Below are 20,199 nucleotides of genomic sequence, written 5' to 3'. Positions count from 1 at the left end.
TCCATCTAACCCAGAAGGTGCACAGCCCAACCAGGGGAGATGCCTTGTTGGACCTGGTGCTGGCCACGGGTGATGACCTGGTGAGGGGGCTGCGGGTGCTCGACCACCTGGGCGACAGCGATCATCGCCTGCTGGAATTCACCATCCAGCGCAAGGTGGCAAAGGCATGCAGTAAGGCAGCGGCCCTAGATTTTAGGAGGGCAAACTTCAATGAGCTAAGGAGGATAGTTGGAGAAGCGCTGAGGTCCCGGAGGGGAGGGGAGCCAGGTGTCCAAGCAGAGTGGTCGCTCCTTAAGGAGACGATCCTCCAAGCCCAAAGGAAGGTAATCCCAACGAGGATCAAAGGGAGCAGGAGAGCACACAAGCCTCCGTGGCTCACCAAAAGCATCCGGGAATGTCTCCTTGCTAAAAAGGAGGCTTACACCCAATGGAAAGAAGGGGTCATCACCAGGGAGGACTATTCTGTAGTTGCTCGGGGATGTAGTGGGGTAGTTAGGAAGTCCAAGGCAGAGATGGAACTGGGACTAGCTTCCCAGATTGAGGACAACGAGAAGTCCTTTTTTAAATACATAGGGGGTAAAAAGAAGGTCCCGGGTAATGTGGGGCCCTTGCAGGACGCGATGGGAAACTTGGTCGTCACACCAGACGGCAAAGCTAACATGTTTAACGATTTCTTTGCCTTCGTCTTCCTAAGTAGGGACCAGAACAGCCACCTCCCTGCTGGGCCCCCCTTGGGCCCCGGGGGAGGCACACCTGGGCCACGGGTTAGCAAGGATTTAGTTAGGGAGCTTCTGGAGGGGGTGGACATATTCAAGTCAGCCAGTCCGGATGATCTCCACCCTAGAGTTCTGAAGGAACTGGCCGAGGTCATTGCAAGTCCCCTGACACAACTTTATGAGCACTCGTGGTGCTCTGGTGAGGTACTGGAGGACTGGAAGAGGGCCAAAGTGGTCCCGAGCTTCAAAAAAGGCAGGAAGGAGGACCCAGAAAACTATAGGCCAGTTAGTCTTACCTCGAGCATAGACAAGCTGTTTGAGAAAATTATGCTGGCACGCATGCAGGAGGGGCCAGCAGGGGACTGCATGCTTAGGGGCAACCAACACGGGTTCATCAGTGGCAGGTCCTGTCAGACCAACCTGCTGGCCTTTTATGATCAGATTACCAGATCATTAGACGCAAGGGTAGTAGTGGATATAATCTTCCTGGACTTCCGGAAGGCTTTTGACACTGTCTCTCACCCCGTTCTCATCAAGAAACTGGGGGACTGCGGTGTCTGCACCCACACAGTCAAATGGGTTGCCAGCTGGCTGGAGGGCCGCACCCAGAGGGTGGTAGTGGATGGGTCCTTCTCAACCTGGAAGGATGTGGGCAGTGGGGTTCCGCAGGGCTCGGTCCTCAGGCCTGCACTGTTCAACATCTTCATTCAGTGATTTGGACGAGGGGGTAAAAAGCACCCTGTTCAAATTTGCTGATGACACTAATATGTGGGGAGACGTGGGCACACTGGAAGGGTGCTACAGGCTACAATCAGACATGGACAGGTTACAAGGGTGGGCGGATGAGAATAGAATGGGATTCAACACAGACAAGTGCAAAGTGATGCACCTGGGGAGGAATAACCGGCACCATACCTACAGGTTGGGGAACTCCCCTCTTGTCAGCACGGAGGTGGAAAAGGATCTTGGGGTCATCATTGACTCCAGGATGAACATGGGCCAGCAGTGTGGGGACGTGGTCAGGAAGGCCAACCGCACCTTGGCATGCATCCACAGATGCATCTCAAGCAGGTCCAAAGAGGTGATCCTCCCCCTCTATGCGGCACTGGTCAGGCCGCAGTTGGAGTACTGCGTCCAGTTCTGGGCGCCACACTTCAAGAGGGATGTCGACAGCATGGAGAGGGTCCAGAGGAGGGCCACTCATATGATCAGAGGACAACAGGGCAGGCCCTATGAGGAGAGGCTATGGGACCTGAACCTGTTCAGCCTCCAAAAGAGAAGATTGAGGGGGGATCTTGTGGCCTGTTATAAACTAGTCAGGGGGGATCATCAGGCATTGGGGGAGTCACTGTTCCCCCGAGCACTGCCAGGAGTGACCAGGAATAATGGTCACAAGCTGGCAGAGGGCAGGTTTAGGCTAGATATCAGGAAGTGCTACTTCATGGTCAGGGCGGCTAGGGTCTGGAACCAGCTTCCAAGAGAAATGGTGCAGGCTCCTACCCTGGGGTTGTTTAAGAGGAGGTTAGATGAACATCTTGCTGGGGTCATTTGACCCCAGTACTCTTTCCTGCCATGGCAGGGGGTCAGAATAGATGATCTGCTCAGGTCCCTTCTGACCCTAGAAACTATGAAACACTAATATACTTCTTGCTTAGAGATAGTATTGGTAAGGACCTACTGAATTCATGGCCCAACAAAAGAATTTTCATGACTTACTCACGGCACAAAGAATTTATTTCATGGGGATTTCTTGGTAGTTCCACTCCTCACCGCTGATTAGCAAAGAGGTCCTGAGGGAGGGAGGGGGAAGAGGGATGAGGGGGTAGCTGCTATCTCGGCTGCTGGCTGCCCTTTGTGCTACCCTGTCAGCTGGAACCATCCCCACCTAGGTAGGCTGTAAGGCAGTGCAAGGTTTGCTGGCTCCTACTAGGAAGCCAGCATTTTCTTTTTATGAAGGTTTTGAGTTGATTTTGCAGACAATTGTGGATTTTGCGATTTCCACAAAATCTGTGAAATTGTAAATTAAGTAAGTCTATAAGTATTGGTAGGTAGTATGGGAGCCAGCCAAGGTAGCTATATATCTGACAGGTATGTGCAACCAGGTTCCATTCTCTTTGTGCCTCTAGAGTGCACAAGATGTGCAAGATCAGGGAGGAAGATCTAGCCGATGATTCCAAGGAACGCTTAAATTACATTTGTGCCGTAGAGAAAAGTACTTGTACTCTGCTTGGTTGCATCTCAGATGTGTAATTTTTGCCCTATAATCAATTGTTCTTCTGCCTGATCTCATTCTAAGATAAACACAAGTCTCTGTGCGTGTGCATGGACGCAACATATATTTTTCAGGCTGAGTTTAGCAAGTAAATGCTGGAAGGTTTGTAAGCTTTTTCATGCAATACTTAAAGGTAGATATTTTCTGGAGTAGCTCCACACCCCTGGCAAACAGCACACTTCTGCTTAAGGTATCTTTCATGTTACTATTTTTTTTGCCGCCTCATGGGCTATGTAGCCGTTATGACTTTCTGCATAATATTTATTTTGTGTCTGTAATCACATCTGTTAGAAAGGCCATTACCCAGCAGACAAAACTTTTGATGGCATATGGCTGTCTTTAATTAAATGCAAATATTCATGAAAGCATGGAGTGCTCTCTACTTTTGGAGGCTTTTCCTTAGGCCCCTGCACTCTTCTTATTTTTATGTCTGGATCATTGTACAGTCAGAAAATCTGTTTGGTTACACTATGGAGGCAGAAAAACAAATCTGCAAATGTAATAATCAAGTTACCTAGTGTTACTTGTGTTCACTTTCAGCAAGATTTTGAATACCAGCTTGACTTTCATTGTAAATTAAGTGATCCATCATGTGACAGATCCCTTGGTCGTCTTTTATTAAGAAATCAGTAGACTGACTCATTGGGTTTTTTTCCTCATTGCAAGAAAGCCAACAGCATCTTGTATCAACAGGAGTGTCGCTTGTAAATCCAGAGACGTGATTCTGCTGCTATATCTAGCACTGGCAAGGCCTTACCTGGAGGCTTGGCACCACGCTTCAGGAAAGATGTGGGCAAAAGTTGGTGGATTTGATAACTGTCTTCAAATATCTGAAGGGCAGTTAGAGAGAGGATAGAGAGAAACTTTGTCTGTGGCTATAGACGACAGGACTAGGCAGAATGGCCTCAAGCTGCAGCAGAGAAAATTTAAGTTGGAGATCTGAAAGAACTTTCTGACTATGAGAGTAGTCAAGCATTGGAACAGGCTGCCTAGAGAAGTGGTGGAATCTCCATCCTTGGAAGTTTAGTAGAGCAGACATGTGACTGGAGTGGTTTAGTTAGGGACAGTCCTGCCTTGAACAAGGGGCTGGACTAGACAGCCTTATGAAGTCCCTTTCAGCCCTACTTTCCTATGATCCTATGGCTACATCTGCCATGTGGTAATTTGTCAATAATGAAATAACTCTACCAATTTGATTTTAGTTTGTCCTCTACTTGAGTTCATGTATATCCCAAGCATTCAGTCATTCTCCTTTCCATCCCCATTTTCCTCCCAGCTTGAAAATGCTGAATATGGTTGTTTATGGAATATTTGTTGGTGCTCACTATATTGCAGTGATTGTTGCAGGGGTACACGCATGGGGGCTAAGCACCCCCAGAGGAGAAACCTCGAAAGTAAAGGTTACTCACCCACTTTAGGACTCTGGACCCCAGACAGCAATGCCGATAAGAGAAACCCATGTGGTTCATCAGCCATGCTTATATACAGCTGGGGCTGGCGGTGACATCACAGATGATTGCCAGCCAGCCGGGATTAAAGCCAGCACCAGCTGCAAGCATCAGAGGCTGCAGAGGCTCTCCATGCCAGCAGCAGTCAGCACTGGCAAGAGAAGGGAAGTCCCGATTGGGAAGGGATGCCCCAGGCAGCAGCGGCTGCAGAAAGCCTCCATGCCGGTCACGGGCAGCACCGGCGTGTAGGAGGAGACCCTGCTCAGGGAAGAGCAGGGAGAAGCACCAGAGATGGTGGAAGTTCCCCACACTGGGTACTCGCAGCCCAGGTCATGGGAGAGGAACTGACTTAGAGAGAAGTGGAGGAAGCTCTCAACAGGGGTAGAGAGTGGAGCGGCATAGGGGAACACGGCCAGGCACAGGTTCTAGGGCAGAGAGAGAATAATAAGGCAGTTCAGCCTGATTTTTTTTTAACCTTTTCTTTCCTTTGTGTCCTTCCTTTTCATTTCCTTCTGCATACTCCTTGGTTGTCTTCTACTTTGTTTTGTGGTTTTGTTTTATTTTGTTGGTAACCCTACATTGAGAGGTCTGAGCAACAACTGAACAACAAAGGCCACTCACAAGAATTGACAGACATCCAGCTTTGAGCAGGAAACACCTGCAGGAGAGGGGAATATGCAACAGACCCATAGTCCACTAGGAGAGGAAGGAGAAGACCCGATACCACAGAGCCTGTGATGGGTAAGGATCATCAAGACAGGAGGGCCAACTACATCAAGATCAGGTGATCGGAGGCTGGCATATGGAAGGGGTGTAGGGTGGAGCTCTGCAAATATCCATCAGGAGAAACAACCAATCCTGAGGGACAGCCAATGGGAGACCCCACCACTGAAGATGCACTCAAAGTTGTGGCAGGCGAGTTCTGGAGTCCTCCCCAGGGTGATTGGGGCCCCTGTCAAAGGTTGCACAAAGCCTCCCTGCACCCATCACCAGGCGACCACGCCAAGGCAGTGCGTGAATGGATACTCGAAGCAAGGCAGGCACAGTGATGAACATAGGTGGATTAATGCATGGGCTGGTGGGACCTGGGCCCAGTGGCTCCTGCCAGTCAGGGGCTCCTGGGTGCCTGGGTTCCATTGGGAAATAGTGGGCTTCACCTTGCAGGTGAGCACAATTGTAGCCTGCAAGGGGCTGCTTGGGGCTGATGGGAGAGAGAGACATAGGGGGTGCACACACGACGGGGGGATGACATAGTTAGTAACCTAAGAATCAATAGAAAGTTGGGTGATAGTGATGAGCTGATCACCTTTACTATCCATCACAAAGCTAGCAAATCTGTCAGCAATACAGAAGTCCTCAACTTCAGGAAAGCCAACTTTGACAAGCTCAGGAGGCTCATTGTCGAGGCCCTAAGGGACCATGATTCGACAGGAAGAGGAGCCCAAGAGGAGTAGTTCTGCCTCAAGGGAGTGATCTTGACAGCACAAGGGATGGTCATCCCATCTCAGAGGAAGGGTAGCAAAAGGGCTCAGCAACCCCCTTGGCTCAGTAGCGAATTTGAGGACCTCCTACACCTCAAAAGAGAGACTTATAAAGGATGGAAGCTTTCAATTTGGTATCCCATGATCGTCTTACAGAAAAACTGGCCAACTGCAGCCTCGGCTACATCACAGTCCACTGGCTGGGGAATTGGCTTCAAGGTCGGACCCAGAGAGTAGTAGTTGATGGAAGTCAGTCCTTGTGGTGCACTGTGACCAGTGGGGTCCCCCAAGGCTATGTCCTTGGGCCTATCCTTTTTAACATCTTCATTAATGATGTGGACATTGGCATCAGGAATGGACTGGCCAAGTTTGCTGATGACACCAAACTTTGGGGTAAAGCATCCACACCCAAGGACAGGATGGTGATCCAGGCTCGGAAAATGGGCAGATGAAAACCTGATGGCCTTCAACTCCAAAAAATGCAAGGTACTCCACCTTGGGAAGAAAAACCCACAGCATGCTTATAGGCTCGGCAGTGCTACGCTTGCTTGCACCATGGCTGAAAGGGACTTGGGGGTCATGATTGTCCACAAGATGAATATGAGCCACCAATGTGGTATTGCAGCTGGTAAAGCAAGCAAAACTCTGGCTTGTATCCATAGATGCTTCTCTAGCAGATCCCAGGATGTCATCCTCCCACTGTACTCGGCCTTTGTGAAGCCGCAGTGGGAGTACTGTATCTAAGTGCAGGGGGGTGGACTCGATGATCTTCTGAGGTCACTTCCAGCCCTAATGTTTATGAAATATGAAATCTATGAAATATGGAAGGCTGGAATTACCACTAAGGTGGAGTACTCAGCACTGGTCCATACCTGCAGGGAGTGGATCAGGAAAGCCTAGACTGGAACCACGCTCCATCTGGCTTTGCATAGCAAGGAAAACAAAAGGTCCTTTTTCAGATATGTAGGGAGTCAGGAAAAAAAAGCAAGGGTAACATTGGACCCCTGCTTAACCAAATGGGACAACTGATAACTGACACCCAGGAAAAGGCCAACCTGCTTATTAGGTACTTTGTGTTGGTCTTTCATCAGTCCAGTGGGACCACCCTGCCCAGCAAGATGCGGGACGGCCAGGGTGAGGGCATTTTTATACCCAGCATCAGTGTTGATCTAGTAAAGGATCACCTTGAGAAGCTGGACACCTTCAGGTCAGCTGGTCCTGACAGATTACACACTAGGTTACTCAAGGAGCTGGCAGGTGTCATAGCCCAAACATTGGCAAAAATTTTTGAAAAATTTGTGGCGTTCAGGTGAAGTACCTGAAGACTGGAAAAAGGCCAATGTGGTACCCATCCTCAAGAAGGGGCGGAAAGTAGATCCCAGGAATTACAGGCCAATCAGCTTGATCTCAATCCCTGGTAAGATTCTTGAGAAAATTATCAAGACAACCCTTCTGGATAAGCTGGCTGAGGGCAACATCCTGAGGGATAGCCAGCATGGGTTTGTCGCAGGTAGGTCATGCCTGACCAATCACATCTCCTTCTATGACTAGGTGACATATCACCTGGACAAGGGAGAAGAGATTGATGTCATATATCTGAACTTTAAAAAAGCCTTTGTTCTGGTGTCCCGTGACCTCAAGGAAAAATTGGTCAACTGCGGCCTTGGCTATACCACAGTCCAATGGCTGAGAAATTGGCTCTGAGGTCAGACCCAGAGAGTAGTGGTCGATGGCAGCGAATCATTATGGTGCTCTGTGACCAGTGGTGTTCCCCAAGGCTCTGTCCTTGGACTGGTTCTCTTCAATGTCTTTATCGATGATGTGGACATGGGCGTCAGAAGCGCACTGGCTAAGTTTGCCGACAACACCAAACTTTGGGGTATAGCATCCACACCTGAGGACAGGCTAGTGATCCAGGCTGACTTGGATAAGCTCAGTAAGTGGGTGGACACAAACCTGATGATGTTCAATGCCAATAAATGTAAGGTACTCCACATCTTGGGGGGGGGAGGCAGGAGGGGAAGGGGGAACCCCGCAGCATACTTATAGGCTCAGCAGTGCTATGCTTACTAGCACCACTGCTGAAAGAGACTTGAGGTTCATGACTGACCACAAGATAAAAAAATGAACATGAGCCACCAATGTGATGTTGCAGCTAGTAAAGCAAACAAAACCCTGGCTTGCATCCATAGATGCTTCTCAGGTAAATCTCAGGATGTCACCCTCCCGCTGTACTCGGCCTTGGTGAGGCCACAGCTGCAGTACTGCATCCAATTCTGGACTCCACAATTCAAGAAGGATGTTGAGAAGCTTGAGAGAGTCCAGAGGAGAGCCACACATATGATTAGAGGGCAAGAGAATAGGCCTTAAGAAGAGATGCTGAGAGCCATGGGCCTCTTTAGCCTGGAAAAGCACAGGCTCAGGAGGGACCTAGTGGCTGCTTGTAAGTACACAAGGGGTGTGCATCAGGATCTGGGAGAATGTTTATTCACCAGAGCACCCCAAGAAAAAACAAGGACCAACGGTCATAAACTACTCCAGGACCATTTTAGGCTGGACATAAGAAAAAAATTCTTTATGGTCTGATCCCCCAAGACCTGGAATAGACTCTCTCCAGAAGTGGTGCAGGCACCTACTCTGGACTCATTCAAGAAACATTTGGATGCTTATCTTGCTGGGATCCTTTGACCTTAGCTGACTTCTTGCTCCTGAGGCAGGGGGCTGGACTTGATCTTCAAGGTTTCTTCCAGCCCTAACATCTATGAAATCTATATGCACATAGCCCAGAACACAGCCAGGTAGTTTGGAGAGAGGATCCCTGGAAGTAAGTGTATAAGGGAGAAGAGGTGCGTGGGGGGAGGGGGGGCAGATCGAGGCCCTCATGGTTAGTGAGGGAGTGGGGCAGGGGCCGGTGGTGCTGCCCAGCGAGGGTAATGCATGGGATCTGGGGCTAAGGAAGGAAGCCGGAGGGAGCCATGGACAGCTTATCCAGAGGGTGCAGGGTGGGGAGGGGGAGGTAGTTCCCTGCTGCGGTATGCATCCCCTGCCCCCTGTGAGGGGAGGCATGGGGGGGCATGTCCCCCTCCAGATTTGTGTGCAGGGTGGATGCAGGTTTCTCACTATGGGCTTAGGGCTGTGTGCTCCACTGCTTTTTCTCCAGGGACCTTGTGATGGCCGTGCTTCCCCTGCCCACCTGGCAGCCTTGGAGGCGATGAGTAGTGCCTCCCACTGCCAGGCAGGCAGGGAGTGCATGGCCAGCGCAGGGCCCCAGGGGCAAAGCCAGAAGAGTGGAGACCCCTGAGCCTGCAGACAGCAGCCCACATTCGCCTTTGTCCCACTCAGCTCTGCTGTGCTCCAGCTGTGAAGGGGGAGACAGAAGCCAGGGAGCAGGGAGGAGAGATGGACATGTGCCACCCTACCCCCAGCCTGGCTGGGTCCACCCAATCTACCCTGAGGGCAGGGATGGTGTCAGCTTCTTCCCAGTGCAGGGGCTGGGCCAGGGCTGTGCTTGGGGTCTTCAGGAGGCTATAACCACCCCAAAATTCACTTTAGCGCCCCATAGCCACCTCTCCCAGTGCTGCTGTCACCACCCACCCACCATGTGTAGCTGAGTCTGCCTCACTCCAGCCCAGTGCAAGCCCAGCCCCAGCCCAGCCACCCCTGCTGGGAGTGCCACACCTTTGCAGGCTAAGCTGTGCAAGGCAGGCAGGTGGCAGTGCTGGGAGGGGTGGGGCTAAGGTGAGTTTTGGGACGTCTACAGTTCCCAAGCCTCCCCCTAGTGCCACTCCTGCCCACAGGGCATGGACACCCACCCTGCCCTTGGCAGTGACAGCACCAAGAATGGGAATGGGTCCCTTCCCCCACTGGAGCCCAAGGCCCCAATAAATCTTAATCTTCCTCTGGTGATGAACTGCTGAGCCATGATGCCCTATTTCTAAAGATTTTGAGAATAGGTGTACTGTTTTCCCCATACCAAAGCCTACACAGTACAGTAAAGGCCTGCTAAAACATCTTATTTGTCGTATTAGTATGTTATAGCACCTAGGAGTCCTTGTCATAGATTTCATAGATCTTAGAGCTGGAAGAGACCTTGCGAGATCATCGGGTCCAGCCCCCTGCCCAGAGCACAGGAAGTCAGCTGAGGTCAGATGAACACACCAAGATAACCATCCAAACACTTTTTGAATGTGTCCAGAGTAGGTGCTCTCCTCGGGGAGAGTCAATTCCAGACTCTGGAGACTCAAACGATAAAGAAGTTTTTTTATGTCCAGTCTAAAAAGGCCTTCCAGCAGTTTGTGACCATTTGACCTTGTCTTCCCTCAGGGTGCCCTGGTTAACAGGTGTTCTCCCAAATCCTGGTGCACACCCCTTATATACTTATAGGCTGCCACCAAATCCCCCCTGAGCCTATGCTTCTCCAGGCTAAAGTGTCCCATGCCTCTCAGCCTCTCCTCATAAGGCCTGCTCTCCTGACCTGTGATCGTGTGTGGCTCTCCTTTGGACTCTCTCAAGCTTCTCCATGTCCTTTTTAAAGTGTGGAGCCCAGAATTGGATTCAGTACTCCAGCTGCAGCCTCATCAAGGCCGGGTAAAGCAGGAGGATGATATCTTGGGTCTTGCTTGAGATGCATTGATAGATGCAAGCCAGGATTTTATTTGCTTTGCTGGCTGTGACATTGCATTGGTGGCTCATATCCATCTTGTGGTCAGTCATGACCCCCAAGTCTCTTTTGGTCATGGTGCTATGAGGAGCACTGCCGAGCCTATAGGTATGATGTGGGTTTTCTCCCAAGGTGGAGCACCTTGAATTTCTCTATGTTGAATGACATCAGGTTTTGATCCGCCCACCTTGCAAGCCTGTACAAGTAAGCCTATCCTCTAGAGTGACCACGCTTCCCCATAATTTGATGTCATCTGAGAACATAGCTAGTCTGCTTCTGACACCTGAATCCAGATTGTTTAAGAATCGGCCAGGACTTCAGTTTAGTAGGGGCTGCAGAGATACAGAATGAAAAAGATGGTCCCAGCGATTTCACAGTTTACTGGTGAGATAACTGGCAGGTAGAGAGAGACAGATGGGAGAGTATAAAGATTCAATGAGCCAATATTAGTCAGGGGACTCAGCACACCAGCAGCATAACTGTTGTCATGGTTTTTTGGTAGGCATCACAGCAAAGAAGAGTTTTACGGAAGGATCTGATGAAGGATAAGGAGGCAGCATTGCAAATATTTATGGGTAGCTCCTCCCAAACCAAAGAAACATCATGGGAGAAAGCAGTTTAAAAATGTAACAAGGTGAGCTGGTATTGTAGGCCAGTCAGAAACAGGAGCTGTCTTTTCAGGATTGAATGAGGGCTGATGGGTAGAGTAGAGACAGGTCTGTCTGCTGTTGTGCAGGAAGAAGAATCAGTGGATAAATTCAAAAGGAGGAAGATCTTCTGGGCAAAGCAATGGACTGAGAACATGATATTTGCAACATCATTCAGAACAGACTTGAGTGGGGCAAGACTGTCATTGTCAAAGCCATATCAAGTAATTGTTGTGTGAGATGCTGAGGCCCTTTTCACTTCAATTCTGCATACACGTTGATGCCTGCCTTGTTAGATTTTTCATTTCTTCAAGTACACTGAGACAGCTGAAATCTAATCTTCTATGGATTAAATTGCTCTCATTAGAGAGACCAGGATGAGCTTGCAGCCAGTGCAGTGGTTTCTAATTAGACCCTGATGGTTATCTTCCAGGGAAGCTTGTGACTGCTGCTCTGGCTGCTTTAGTAGTGTCTTTGCTGCCTATAGCAGCGCTCTGCCCTGTTGTCCTATTGCAGAGCAGCTAACACTGCAATAGGCACTCATAGTGTCTGATGCCTGGCTGCCTATTCCCCTGCAGCCAGCTCATCATGGACAATTTCCCCTCCCCACTTGGAGAACTCAGCTACTGCTTTTCTCTTAATGTAACCAGAGCATCTGGCTCCTTGTAAGGATAAACAAAGCAGTTGACACACAAATTCTAGTCCAGATGATGGGGTAATTTTTGAGTGATATTTTTGTTTCACAATTTCAAGGGCAACATTGGATCCCTGCTAAACCAGATGTGGCAACTGACAACTGACACCCAGGAAAAAGCCAACTTGCTAAATGGGTACTTTGCACCAGTTTTTCACCAGTCCCATGGGACAGCCCTGCCTACTTTGGGTCAGGGAGGCCTGGGTGAGGTAGATTCCTTGCCCTCCATCGAAGCTAACCTCATGAAGGAACACCTTGATAGGCTGGATACCTTCAAGTCAGCCAGCCCTGATGGGTTGCACCCAAGGGTACTCAAGGAACTGGCGAGCATCATAGCTCAGCCCCAGCATGGATCTTCGAGAACTCCTGGCGCTCTGGTGAAGTGCCCGATGATTGGAAAAGGGCCAATGTGGTGCCTGTTTTCAAGAAAGGAAGGAAAGTGGATCCGGTAAACTACAGGCCCATCAGCCTGACTTCTTTCCTGGGGAAGGTCCTAGAAAAGATTATCAAAGAGGCCATCCTTAACAGACTAGCTGAAGGCAATATTCTGAGGGATATCCAGCATGGGTTTGTTGTGGGTAGGTATTGCTTGACCAATCTTGTTTCCTTTTATGACCAGGTGACTTATCACCTGGACAAGGGGGAAGAGATTGACATTGTATAGCTTGACTTTACAAAAGCCTTCAACCTGGTATCCCATGATCACCTCTTGGCTAAACTGGCTAACTGTGGCCTCAACCTCACTATGATCCACTGGCTGGGGAACTGGCTCCACGGTAGGACCCAGAGTGTGGTGGTTGATGGGAGCCAATCGTCATGGTGCCCTGTGACTAGTGGGGTCCCTCAAGGCTCTGTTTTTGGGCCTATACTATTTGTCACCTTCATCAATGATGTGGACATTTGGTGTCAGAAGCAGACTGGCCAAGTTTGCCAATGACATCAAACTCTGGGGTAAAGCATCCACACCTGAGGACGATCTAGGCTGACCTTGACAGGTTCAGGAAATGGACAGACAAGACCCTGATGGTGTTCAACACCAAAAAATTTAAGGTTCTCCACCTTGGGAGGAAAAACCTGCAGCATCCTTATAGGCTTGGCAGTGCTACGCTGGCTAATACTACCAAAGAAAGAAACTTGGATGTCAGGACTGACCACAAGATGAACATGAGCCTTCAGTGTGATGCTGCGGCTAGTAAAGCGACCAAAATGCTGGCTTGCATCCATAGATGCTTCTCAAGCAAATCCCGGTATGTCATTCTCCCCTTGTACTCGGCCTTGGTGAGGCCGCAGCTGGAGTACTGTGTCCAGTTTTGGGCTCCACAATTCAAAAAGGGTGTGGAGAAGCTTGAGAGAGTCCAGAGCAGAGCCATGCACATGATCAGATGTCAGGAAAACAGACTTTATGATAACAGGCTAAGAGCCATGGGACTCGTCAGCCTGGAAAAGTACAGGCTCAGGGGTGATCTGGTGGCTACCTGGAAGTTTATCAGGGGTGTTCATCAGGATCTGGGGTTCACCAGAACACCCCAAAGGATGACCAGATCGAACAGTCATAAACTCTGCCGCGACTGATTCAGGCTGGACATAAAAAAGAACTTCTTCACTGTCCGAGCCCCCAAGTTTTGGAATAGACTGCCACCGGAGACAGTTCAAGCACCCACTTTGAACGCCTTCGAGATGCATGTGTATGCTTATCTTGCTGGGATCCTATGATCCCTGCTGACTTCCTGCCCTTTGGGCAGGGGGCTGGACTCGATGATCTTCCGGGGTCCCTTCCAGCCCTGATGTCTATGAAATCTATGAAAGTTCCAAGTCAGTTTTCAATGTTTTGTTGTTGAAGAACTGCTACTCTGAGGTTGGTGATGGCATATCTGATCCTAGACTATCAGAGGAGTCACTGACCTAACGTCTTGTGGTGTTTCTAAGTTCTTTGTAATTGAAGAATTGCTTTATTATTTTCCATAGTCAAAAAAACAAGTGAAAAATTTTTAATGGGGTACCATTACATTCAGAACAGTGATAGAAGGGTGGTTTCAGTCTAAAAAGGTTGAGAATCACTGAGTTAGGGAGTAAGGTTACAAGCCCCGGGGTAAACTTAAGACTTTTGGATAAGGATATGGGTCTGGAATGAAATTCAGAGGCAGATTGCAAGTGATAGAGCAGAAAGGATCAACTTTGGCTCATATGGATGAGAGAGTACACTCCCTTCCACGACCTGGAATACAAGCCAAGTTTCCTGAGTCTTGCCCATTCTTTTTCTCTCATTAAATAGCTGTGAACCACACTGGCAAAGTGCCTGCCTTTGAGGCTGAAAGCCTACTACTGCCACAATTACTCCATCTGCTCAAGTGGCAGAGATCTTTGTGGTTGATCTAAAGATTCCAGCTTGTTTGAATGTCAGTATGAAGCCATATGACAATTTATGGTTTTTCATTTGGCTTTAAATATACATGAAATGACACACACAAAGTGTATTAAAAGAGCATGGAACCTGCAGAGTCAAACACTCAAAACTTAATAAAGGTCAAAATTAAAATTGCCTCTGGAACCTTATTGCCTCCCCCTTGTGCCTAGAAGCATTTAGATACTCTTTAATTACATAATTACATGCTATCTTTTTTTCTACAGGACTCCTGCCTCATTAAACAATACATGTCCTTACATGCTGAGCCCATTTAAGACTTGAATCTCTTTAATCGTTTTCCTGAGCTCAGTGAAAACACAGTGCAAACATGCTTATCGTTCCAGGAGCCCATTACTTGGGTTTCCCTAATTTACATTACAAAGTGAGGGATATATAGTTATTTTTTTTAAGTCAGTCTCTTTTTACTATCTCCAGTCTTCACATGCTGTCAATGGAAGTGGCACATAAATTGCTTTATGGCTCAGTGGCTGGTTAAGTACCTTTAACAGAAATTAGTGTTTCATTTAATAGCTTAGAAAATTTTGGAGAGAAAACAGATGTTCCTTACTGGAAAATTAAGTTAGTGGTAATTTCATGCTAAATTTTCTTTCCTTATTTTTGAACCACGTGGGAAATGTCACATGGAAAGACTTCACCCTGGATTGTGGGCAGTAGTTTGGCTACTTTGCATTGTGCCAATGGTGGATTCTGCATTTGAAGCTAGAGCACCTAATCCCAGGACTGGAAGGGGTGGGGGGCGGTTGGTTAGCACAGTGTAGCAGCTTCTGTGCTATTTGCATTCCTGGTGGTGAAGGAAAGGGGGATGTAAAGTTTCTCTGTCTCATCCTTGACTGCACCATTAACAGTCAAAACAATTTCAAGCAACTTTTAGTCTGATAGAAATTATTCTAGACAGCAGGACTAGCAGAAAGCCAGCCCCAGATTAATCAAGTGCAGAGAGAAAGGAAAGAGACAAGAAAAGATAAGCTCTGTGGTATTGTCAGACTTTTGACCATCTCTTTGTTAGCTCCAGCAGGCAGTGTGGATTAATGTGTTGCTTATTTACTTGAAAGTTCTACTTGCAAAGGAAGATCTATTTATTTGCTAGAGATCATACTCCTCCCTTGCTCTTGCTTTCCATTTCCCCTAACTCAGGAAACTTCAGCAAAGGGATCTGATATGTCAGAACTCCTTGATATTTCCTTAGATGTTGGATAACAGTTTATAGGAGGAGATGCAAACATGTTCTGACATGCTTTATTTCTGGCTTGGCAGACTTGATTCTCCTCTTGCCAGTGAACTTTTAATGTTTATTTATTTAGTTTTATGGCTCTTCCTAGTTCAGAGGTTTTCCTTTCCAGTTCTGTAGTTGCAAGTATCCTTTATTTATCTGATATTGTTTAGAAACAGGCCCTACATGGCACTTTATGGCCCTCAGGATGGAGCCTTTTTTTTTTTTTTAATAGACTTTCTTTGAAGTTCTGAAATCTTTACTTCTACTTTTCATTCATCATCTGCCCTACTTTAAACTGATCCGTTGTTGCTGGGCAGGAGACCAGGACCCAAATCCCTTAGGGCAGAGGTGTCAAACATGGCCCATGGGATGGTTCCAGCTGGGTTACCAGGAATTTGGGCTCATGGCTAGCAGTGGGTGAGGCCTGGGGCTGTACAGAGGCCATGGTTGTACAGAGGGCCTGTAACTGCAGGCACCTGTACACACCACAGGTTTTAATCCTCATTAAATTAAATAGGTTTATAAAATGTAAATGTATTTATTTTGGAGCATTGCATCTGTGTTTATAAGCACTAGGTTTGCAAACAAATTAACTCAGTCTGTGAACTGGACTAGGCTCACCAGGGTGCTTCAGGCACACAGCTGTAATTATCAGCTACAACAACCAAAAAAAGCCGATAGCCGATAATGTCATTTCTCCTTTTATCGGTGCCGATCCGATAGCCAACTGATATATTGATGCACCCCAATGAAATGAGAATAGTATTTCAATGATCCTGGTGGCCCAGTACTTTAATCCTTCTACCCTACAATGCCCACCCCACAGAGTGCCCCATAATCCATCAAGCACAGGAAGGAAAGTAGTTGTGTGGGGTCAGAGGGAGCAACACGCCGGAGAGGCTGCTGCCTGGGGGCCAGCTGTGGAACTTGGGGCAGGGGGTTAGAGATCTGGCCTAGGAGCTCTCTTTGATTACTGAGAGGCCTTGTAGGGAACTATTAGTATGCTTAGCTATGTAGATGGGTCTGTGTAAGATAAAGAAAAGGACTGAACTCTAGCCAGCACTGATTGCCTCTAGGAGTGGACACAACTGAAGTGAGTGATAATACAAGGCTGGAGAAGTTAAGGGTAACACAAAGCTGGAGAAGTCCTGTGGTGCATCATCTGTATTGACTTTGGTGGGACTTTTGAGTCCTCATGTCTTTGTAGCAGGTTTCATGAATGACACATGCCTTCTGAGGCTGGGGGCCATGGTGACCACCTGCAGTGGCTTGGCAGTGGTGAGTGGGGACCATCTACAGGTAGCCACAGTGATGTCAGTGGTGAGGGCAGGCCAAGTGGGGACTGCCCACAGGCGGCCGCAGTGAGGCCAATGGCGAGGGCAGGCTGAGTGGGGACCACCTGTAGGCAGCCACAGTGGTATCAGTGGGGAGTGGGGTGGTGAGTGGCGACCACCCACAGATGCCGGTGGCAGTGTCGGCAGCAACCAATCTCATGCCCACTCCCCCTCCGCGTCACCTATGGAAGGCATGCAAAAGTTATTGCACTGTGTATTTCTGGCAGCCCTATGAAAACAACCTTTTTTATTCACCTGCTTCCATGAATGTTTGGAGGAATCCACCAGTGGGGTATTAGGTGTCCTTTCAGTGCTTTCATCTGAGTACAACATGAGGGCCGGTGGACTAGGGTGCTCACAACCACTCCTGACAATGTGGCAAGTTATATTGATACTCATCTCTAATTCATAGCCAGGATAGCTGTGATGAGAGGGAAGTAATCAAGGGGAAGTAATTGGCTCTCAGACATCAAGATAAACTCATTACTTACTAAATATGCAGCACCTGCTAGAAAGAGAAAGTGCCTATTTGTTCAACAGCGGACCCCTCTTTTACGCTAGTCTGACTACTCTTAGGCACCTGTTTTGTAAGAACTTCTCTGTAAACATTCAAATGACCAGGTTTTACTCTCATTATTGTTCACTTATGCATACTTACTAATCTGTCTTATGTGTCCATGTGCAGGGTTAATCTGTATTCCTTGTCTTCTTCTTTTGTCGTCTTCAAGCAGATGCCTCATTTGATTCCCTGGCTGGAACCAAGAATTTGAGTGAGGAGTTGTAGGTTAGGTATATGGTAAGATGATATAAAACACAAGTAGCTCATACTTCACTATACAGGCTCAATTTAAACAGCATAATAGCCTCCCTGTGAGCAGAATATCTTTCCTTGAAACACTTTAGAGTAGTATGGGAGTTTCGTTCCACTTCACTACATTAAGCATATTTTTACTGGGTCCAAGTTCATTATTAGTGGATTTTATTGTACTGAATTTAAATTGTCCCTGCATGGTTTAATATACTGAAAGGATCATACTTTTTCTTTGTTTTACTGGCAATGCTTTTGCAAAGATCATTGTACATTTTTAAATGTTGCAAAATATTTTACACTCATCCTAAGATTTAAGAAATATATTACTAAAAGGTCTCTTGCCTGAGTGTTCTGTATTTTTGTCTGAGCTATATCTCGCTCGCTGTTCAGGTATGTAAAAATCCCCTTGCATCTTAATACTTTTAATTTAGGGGCTCATCGTTACTTGCATCTGCTTAGTCTCTGGTTCAAGTACCAATACATTGTTTTCATGCTGTATTCATTTATCAGAATTGCCCCTTCCTGAAAAAAAAGTTAACATCTGAAAAGCCAGCCTAAGTAATCTAGTAGGAGCTGATCTGCTTTCAGATGAATTGAAGGGAATCTAAAGTATCTTTTGTTTTTATGCAAGCAGGGACTAGAATGCAGGTCCTTAGTTGCAATGGGAACAGTCCAAATCACTGTATCTAATTCCATGTCAAAGTGCTTATGTGATCTATATGGAACTGTGAGATGTAATGTTATTTAAAAATCTCTTATAGGATGTACATGTATGATGGTAACTCTGAACATCTATCTTTTTCATCTTAGATATGGAGTCACTAGTTCTTGCTATATTTCACAGTTTCCTATAGTTACTAACTAGACTATGAAAAATTCAAGGAATGCTGAAGTTACTGAGCTAATCGCATGTGGTTATCTAAGGCAATTTTAAATGCATACTGTGGGCCTATAAAAAGGTTTTGATGAGATTGTGTGGGATTGCTTGGGAGATACTTTTGTTAAAATCTGTTTTTTACTTGAAGGAAAAACTTAAAGCAGTAGTAACTTGGCAGTTGCTGACTTCCCAATGGTGACCACTCCATGTCCTATCGTTTAAAAATAAGTATAATCCTTTTGAGAGTTGCAGAGATGCATTAGAGAGTGGAGGGAAATGTAACCCCTGCAGGGAGTGATTTGTGAAGCTCTACAGAAAATCTGTTTTATATTACAATACATGCTTTCCCGCGGAGATGGACATGGGGAATCTCACAGAAGACATTGTAGTCTTCAGTGGCTGATAGTGGTTGTGTATATATAACCCTGAGTAAACAACTCTGATATTAATCCAGTCATGGTTTCCAGAAGCCTTGATTGGATCCTCATAAGGATTTCTAGATTCCTTGAAGTCAAGGCAGAGGACTTATAGTTTTAGCTAGCCAGGATGTAACAGTCTAATTTCATACGAGTGTATCAGAGAGAGTTCAAACCTACAGTACAGTCTATTACTGAATATTTGGCTGTAGGAAGATTAATCCTCTGGATACTCAATACCCATGGATCTTATACTCCTGCTTGTGTGAAGAACAGAATTTGCTGTTTCTGAGAGAGAGCATTTTAAAGTTACAAAAGAAGAGGCACTCAAAGCCATTTCACAAAATGAGGTGGGATTGCTCACAGCGCTACATTCAAAGAATCTGTGTGTGTGTGTGAAAAGTAACCAAAAAGGCAGATAATGTAATGTCTTTGATTCAAAATGTTTGAATATTTTGCAAAACTTTAAAAATAGTTTTTTGGCCTAGTTAAGCTCTTTCCCCCAGAGATGTATTCCTGGGGCTACAAAAGTCCTGTTTAATAATAGTAATAATAAAAATTTAAATAAAAAGCTTTTTTCCCTTCTTTTTATAAAAGTAAAGGAGCTTTTTTGATCATGCAAAGTTCAGCTGCATTTGGGTTTCTACACCATTGGCTTGCTTCATCTCTTGTTTTTTTGGCCTCTGAGGGCTGAACTTATTACAGCACAAAAAAGAGAGAGCACCACATGGATGTATAATTAGCCTTGGTTCCTCAGAAGTTGCATCAGTTATAAACTTTTAAACATTTCTAGAGCTTTGACACAAAATGGTTTGGATAACTGCAGGAATTATTGGAGCTTCAAAGAACGCGCCTTGACATAACACAGCAAAGAGAAATGCATAAATAAGAGGCAAATCTCATTCCAATTTAAGTTCATCTGGAATCTATTTGTTGTACTTCCCAAGTGGCCCACATGCCTGAAAATGTTTGGAGAGAGAGAATATTGACTTTAGTGTTTCATGGATATGGATGTGATCAAGTAAGAAAGTTGACTCAAGAGCATTTGCTTGTGAATATGAATAGTGGGTTCAGCAATACTAGGTCTGGGGCTGGTAACCAATAGCATGAAAACAAAACAATAAAATGACTTCTCTTTGCCTGCTCATGAACTTGTTCCTATCTTCCACTTGAGGACTCTTAGTTATTTCCCTCAGGTTGGGTTT

The sequence above is a fragment of the Crocodylus siamensis genome, chromosome 1 (genome assembly GCF_052110815.1).
Source record: "Crocodylus siamensis isolate JL-2025a chromosome 1, ASM5211081v1, whole genome shotgun sequence".
Classification (NCBI taxonomy): Eukaryota; Metazoa; Chordata; order Crocodylia; family Crocodylidae; genus Crocodylus; species Crocodylus siamensis.
This window is presented reverse-complemented; position numbering follows the sequence as displayed.